This window comes from Apium graveolens, chromosome 10 (genome assembly GCF_009905375.1).
Source record: "Apium graveolens cultivar Ventura chromosome 10, ASM990537v1, whole genome shotgun sequence".
Lineage (NCBI taxonomy): Eukaryota > Viridiplantae > Streptophyta > Magnoliopsida > Apiales > Apiaceae > Apium > Apium graveolens.
In genome coordinates, this window is record NC_133656.1 from 62,289,824 (window position 1) to 62,296,954 (window position 7,131).

The window sequence follows — 7,131 nt, forward strand, 5'->3', positions numbered from 1 at the left end:
ATACTAAACAGATTCGTTGACCAGAGAACACTGATCCGTAGCATGAGAACCTGCACAAAGCTCACAAACCATAGCTATTTGATTAACTCCATATGTAGCCATAGAATCAACCTTCATTGATAGCGCTTGGAGCTGGGCTGCAATAGCAGTGGCTGCATCAACTTTTAGAATACCTGCTACCTTGCCTGACATCATCCTCTGAGTTGGGTTTTGATGCTCATTTGCAGCCATCGTCTCTATAAGATTATACGCCTCAGTATAGCTTTTAGCCCATAAGGCACCTCCAGCTGCTGCATCGAGCATGGGCCGAGATTGGGCCCCCAAACCATTATAGAAACCAGTGATCACCATCCAATCCGGCATTCCATGATGTGGACATTTTCTCAACATTTCCTTGTAGCGTTCCCAAGCCTCGCACATAGATTCTGTAGGTTGCTGTGCAAACTGAGTAAGAGCACTCCTCATAGCAGCAGTCTTTGCCATCGGATAAAACTTCACCAAAAACTTTTGCGCAAGATCTTGCCACGTAGTGATGGACCCAGCTGGTTCAGAATGTAACCAGTCTTTAGCCTTGTCCCTCAGTGAGAATGGGAAAAGCCTCAACTTGATAGCCTCATCAGTCACGCCATTATACTTAAAAGTGTTGTAGATCTCGACAAAATTCCTTATGTGCATGTTGGGGTCTTCAGTTGCCGCTCCTCCAAAAGAAACAGAATTCTGCACCATCTGAATAGTGCCCGGCTTGATTTCAAAGGTGTTAGCTTGAATAGCCGGATGAAGGATGCTTGACTGAATGTCATCAATTTTAGGCCGAGAAAAATCCATAAGAGCTGGATCAGCTTGAACAATACGATCTCCCATGTTTACAGGTTCTTTCCGCTCAGTTCCTGAATCCGAATCCTCAAAATCTAACCTCTCCGGAATATCAAGAACTTCGTCTGTCTCCTCAGCTGTATCTAAAGTCCTCTTGCGAGCACGAGAACGAGTTTGCATAAACGCTTGCTAAAGTGCCTGAAACACAACCGGAAACAATAATTATCTACTACGTCCTAATCACTGAGTCCTAATGACCAATGATGGTAAGTACATAAACTAAACAAATACGCCGAGTCCCCGGCAGCGGCGCCAATAACTTGTTAGGGCGAAATCATGCACTAATATTCACGCAAGTATACGCGTTCGCAAGTAATATAGAATACTTTCTAGTTCGTTCCCATAGAGACTCAGACTAAATTATTGTCTAATTAAACTCACTCACCAATGTATGATTACTTCTCAATGTTAAGACACTAACACTTAAGATTGTTGATTAAATATTAACTACAATTAACTACTTAATTAATCACTTACTTAACACTTTAAATTATCAATAATAAAACACTCATGAGATCACAACTTCATTACTACTTCCTTCAATAGCAATGTTATTACCTTTAGCATGTGACAGTGATGATATTAATCGAATAACATGAAACTGATAAAAGCCAACTTTCATTGTACTAATACCATTCTACCAAACATCCACAATTAAGATAAAAGTTGAATAGTCATCAATTATGTTGAGTTCCTATATGTCTACAGAAATTGACAACACAACGATTTAAGCGCAAGTTATTCCTTTTGATTATATAGGGCAAATAAAACTATTAGAGTTACCCACTAATCATGCACAACGTACATGAACCTATGCTAGCATGGAAAGTTCTAAATCTCAAGATCCACCGTCGCTTCACAAGAGATTAACACCCTATCTTATATGTTCGCGACGCACATAAGACGAATACGCACAACCACTACTAGATATCATACAATCATCACACACTAAGGTATTAAACAATTAACGAAAGAATTCCATAGTAAATCCGTTGCAACCCCATGATCACGATTAGCCCATAATAGCACTTATCGTCATCATGGGTTCATATGAAATCATGATAAACAAACACAAGAAAATATTAACTAAACTTAATTTATTAAAATAGAGTACGTCACAAGAGTAAATAAGTTCAAAGTAAAAAAACTAGCATCCAACGTTACAATGAAACAAGAATCACAAGAAAATATGCTTCCTCTTCGTTGCGGTGTGCTAAATCGGTCTTCTTCCTTATCTCCTTTGCTCCTTGCGTAAAAACACGATCTTCTTCAATCAACACTTGTGAAAACGTCTCAAATCTACTTATATAATAGTCCCATAAAACTCAGATTACATAGAAGGGGAAACCAAACAGAAGTAGAAGTCCTGAAATAATATATCTTTTTTCCCGACCCTGCGCGGCCGCTCAGCATAGCTGAGCGGGCGCTCAGCTTGCTGGGCGGCCGCTCAGCAATGCTGAGCGGGCGCTCAGACCTCTACTGGAAAAAATCTGATTTTGCTCCGTTTCTTCACCGTAATCTGCCCGTTTCTTTCCTCTCACAATGGTGAACACATGCCAAGGCTTATTCTTGATGATTCCTCCCCCGAAATGCAACTAATACCCTGAAATGCATAAACACTAGAAAAACGCATCAAATACACAAAATACTTGATTTCAAGACACCAACTTAAGCCATTTTAAGACGTTGTAAGTGGTATAAAATACCACTTATCAAGTGTCACTACTTCAAACATAAACAATTCTTGATGCACAAGGAAAGGTTACACACACAAAGGATGAGTTGATGAAAATAAGAGTTTTGACCATTTTAAGGTTAGATTCGATTGTTCAAGGTTCTTTAATGGACCAATTGCCTTTACAGGTGTTAGGAGAGGATACTGATCCAATAGCCATATGTCAGTGGTCAGTGTCTACCTCCCCAGGCTTAAATCCCCTGGATGCATCTACGGATAATGGATCTGACATAAGTGTAGATCGGCAACTTGTTGACAATGATTCAGATATTACCTGATGAGTCATAAGGAAATGTCTTCACAGATATTAGAAGGAAACTTTGATCTTTATGCTAAATTTTTTGGATCATTGTTTACCTTCCCAGAGTTCAAATCTGGAACCCTAAAAGGGAAACTAGCAACTTGTAGATTATGACTCAGATTCATCTGACAAGTCTAATAAAGATGGGGATTTGCAAACTCCCATTGCACCACCTGTGACCTCCTTAAGAATGGCTAAGGTGATTTTACTTGCAGGTACAGCTGGATTTTGGAGCTATGAGAGGAGTGATACACTTTTAAGAATGAGTTTAAACACGAGTGGAGAGAAGAGTGAAACACTTGTGAGCCACACGAAATAGAATCACACACTCACAGTGAGGAAGAAAGACAAAAAACCATATCCCATTCCCTATCCCTAAACATGGTTCTTGATACTTTGAGTCTCGATTCTGTTTATGATTGGAACCTAACTCTTAGGAACCTAACAATTACAGACCGGATTAGAATACTTTGGGACCTAACAAGTTGGGAGCTAACAATTGGTAAGAATTGGTGATCTCGCAGTTGGGAGGTATAAGGAGTTGGGAATATTGGTTAATAGGATGATCAACAGTGAAGCCATTTTGCAGAATTTCAAGGAACATGGTCGATCAGACCATGACTTTTTTATTTCTTTTCCAACCAAGTGAAATATAAGAACTCCTTCAGACGACAGCATACATTCCTTCTCTAAGGGGGAGGTAAAAGCTTATATAATAGTTTGGAGGATTCCTCAGCTAAGGGGGATATATAGAAGGGAGGAGGAAAAAGGTAAAGCACATGTACACTACACCACACCATTGTTGTTTGTAACTACGGATCCTATTGTACAGGAGAGGTGGTAAACACAAGGTGATTTCCTAGTGATCAAAAAAAGTGGTTTGGTTCATCACTATTCTTCATAAGGGGAGAAGTTGTTTTCCAAAAGGGGAGTACCATTGGTTTTTATCTGCAGATCCTATTGTACGGGAGAGGTGGTAAATGAAGGTAATCTCCTTTAAGCAGTTGATTTTCAAAGGGGGAGAAGCAAGAGAGGTATGCGCTTCTCAATAGGAAATGTGGTTGTACAAAAGAAGCTGCTGATGATTACTTCAAGACTGCGAAGTATTATCTGGTGGAGATTTGAAGAACCAAGGAAATAAAGATGAAACTACTTGAAGATCAGTTCAGTGCTAGAGGAACAAGCATCTTTCATTTCAGTTACTCAAGAAATCTGGAAATGCAGTATTTGATCCAGAAAACCGGTAGCATTATTTACAAGTCCTGGTACATTACTTTTTCTAGTTGTTAGTTGAGTTATTATCTCTTTTTAATTTGTTTGTTAGGTTTAAGAATCAAATAGGGGAGATTATTGGTGAGAATGCGTAGTTGTATGAACAGTTACGTGATAACTCAACACGATAACAATATTAGAACATGACAGGTTAATAATACTACGTCTACACAAGAAATCAAGAAGAATGAAGACAAGGCAAATATAAAGAATCAGAAGATTAGAAGAAGGCATGAATTTTGTCTACAGGTCACTGAAAGAAGTTTATTAATATGATCATGCCTCAGTGAAGAACAAAGGTTAAAGACTCTCAGGGTTTCAGAAATATTGAAGATTCAGTATACAAGTGCTCCGGAAGATTTCAGTGTATTGGTATTGATTGAAGATAGACAGTGTTTGAAGCATAGGAATCTGAAGAATTGAAGACATGGTATAGACAGAGGTTAATGAAGACGTTGTGTAAAGTACCATAAAGGATTCCAGTGAAAGTACAGTTGTTAATTGACAGTCAGTGTCTGAAGCGATAAAGTTGTTGCAAGCTTAACAATTTAATCAAGGCCACAATACGAAGACCTGAATCGGGGTTAGTCGTCTGTGAACCAGACCAGTTGCACTAGGCGTCAACAGCTCGTGAAAGGAATCTGGGTATTATTTTTAGAAGAATTGTTAAGTTGAGGAACGTACTTGGATTGAACATTTATCTGTTAAAGTACGAGAAGAGGTGCGCGGGGTATACAACTAAACAGCTCAGGGGATTGACGAAACTCAAAGTTTAATTGTTTAATTAAATAAATTTATTTAATGGATTTTAATATAATTTATTTAATAAACTTAAAATGATTTATTTTATAAACTTTAAGTAAGTTTATTTTATAAATCTAAATTAGTTTATTTATATAATTTATATTTAAGTTTATTTTATAAATTAATTTAGTTACAATTTAAACTTAAAAAAAAAGAAAAAGAAAAAAAAATAAAATAAAAATAAAAAGAAAGGAAAGAAAAAAAGAAAAAGGAAAAAGAAAAAAGGAAAAAGAAAAAAAAAGAAAAAGGAAAACAAAAAGAAAAAGGAAAAAGGAAAATTAAACAAACTAACTAAAACGTGTACATGTTTTAGTTTACAAGAGAACAGATCAAGTACATATTGTATGTACTAGTAGTAATAAAACGTCGCCACAGAGCTACTAGGAGTCGCCACACAAATAATCTAAGAGTCCTGTACCTCATGAGTCGCCATAAAAAATGTTACTCCTCCCCCTGTATCTCTTGGTCGCCACAGAGCCTATCCTAGTCGCCACAGAATCCTCAGCCACAATTTATTGTACAATCAATTATTTATGTAGTTCAATTTCAGCCACACAATTTAATTGATATAAGTCTACACAAGCAGCAGATCAGTGGTGTTGTTCTGTTTATCTTCTTCTCCAATAAAAAGAGAGCTGATAAAAACAAGAAACAAAGATTTACAGAGAAGCTCAAGCTTTTTGTATATTCGTTTAACTTCTCACTGGAGTAACGTTATAATGCCCGATTTAACTCTTGTATATTCATAGGGGCATTATAATCATTACCCGGTAATTAAATCCTAGTACAAACAAAAGCTAGATCGTTGTATAGGATCTGATTTGTAAATCTTTGTAGAAGCTAGGAACTTTGTTGTTCTTAGATTATAGCCAATTAATTTATTTACCGGAGTGTAGCAACACCCCTCGAGGATTTATATACGAATATATATTTCCCCAGATATCTTGTGTTCCTCATTTTATATTCCCAAACACTATTCACCTCAAGAAACGGAACCACTAACCGAGCACTAAATCTTTTATCCGCTAAAGATTCGAAAGAATTTTTAATTTAGTGATTATCGTATTCAACCCCCTCTTCTATGATAATTCGGGACCTAACAAGAAGTCAAGGAGGAGAAACCGGGAACAGGAGCCTTCCAAGCAGGTTTGTCAGGGGAGTGGTGTCCCAATCTGTGAGAGGCCCCGGATTTAGAAAGGCCCCAACTGAGAGCGTTAGCCAGGGCGGCGGACCATCTAGGGAAACATTTCACAGCCAACCCCGTGCCCCGATACCGGAGTGTCAGACATGCAGAAAAAAGACACCTTGGTGTGTGCAACCAGGCGAGAGCCCCTCTGAAATGCTACAGGTGTGACCAAACCGAACACCTCGCCAACAACTGCACCCGACCCAACGTGGTGTGTTTCTAGTGTGGGAAAGTAGGGCACATAAGGAAGGATTTCCCGACACTAAGGACCCCAGCCTCGGGGATGAGCAGAGCTGCATCCAACCGGCCCCCAGCTGCTAGGGCTTTCAACATGACCATTCGGAATGCTGTCCAAAACACTGATGTGATAGCAGGTACCCTTATGTTAAATTCCGAACATACAAATGTTATATTTGATTCTGGAGCGACCAAGTCTTTTATATCTCAAAAATTTTCTAGGAAGTTAAATATTAACGTTGTACCCTTACGTGAGGTATTACAAGTGGAAATAGAGAACCGAGAAATAATTCCTGTAAATGAAGTACACCCTAAATGCAAGTTGAAACTAGAAGGGAAAGTCTTTGAGGTTGACTTAATCCCTTTTGCTCTATGAGAATTCGATGTGATTCTAGGAATGGACTAGTTATCCAGTAATGGAGCGCATATAGATTGTGAGCGAAAGAGAGTAAAGATAAGAGTGCAAAATGGAAAGGAAATAATGTTTAAAGGTCAACCACAGACCCAGAAATTTCTGACCATGATTCGGGCTAAGAGATTGTTAAATAAAGGTAACGAGGCCTACTTGGCTTAAGTGATGGATACTAAGAAGGAAGTTCTCAACATACTGGACATACAAGTAGTAAATAAATTCGAGGATGTATTTCCAAAGAACTTACCAGGATTGCCACCCGACAGAGAAATAGAGTTCGTTATAGAATTAGCACCAGGGACGACACTAGT

At 38.3% G+C, this 7,131-nt stretch overlaps 1 non-coding gene across 1 annotated transcript; it reads left to right on the plus strand.

The window, feature by feature from the left end:
* Positions 1-361: 361 nt before the first annotated feature.
* Positions 362-468, plus strand: LOC141694958 (small nucleolar RNA R71). The gene has a single exon (XR_012564235.1). It is a non-coding gene; the product is annotated as a small nucleolar RNA R71 (small nucleolar RNA).
* The last annotated feature ends 6,663 nt before the right edge of the window (positions 469-7,131 follow it).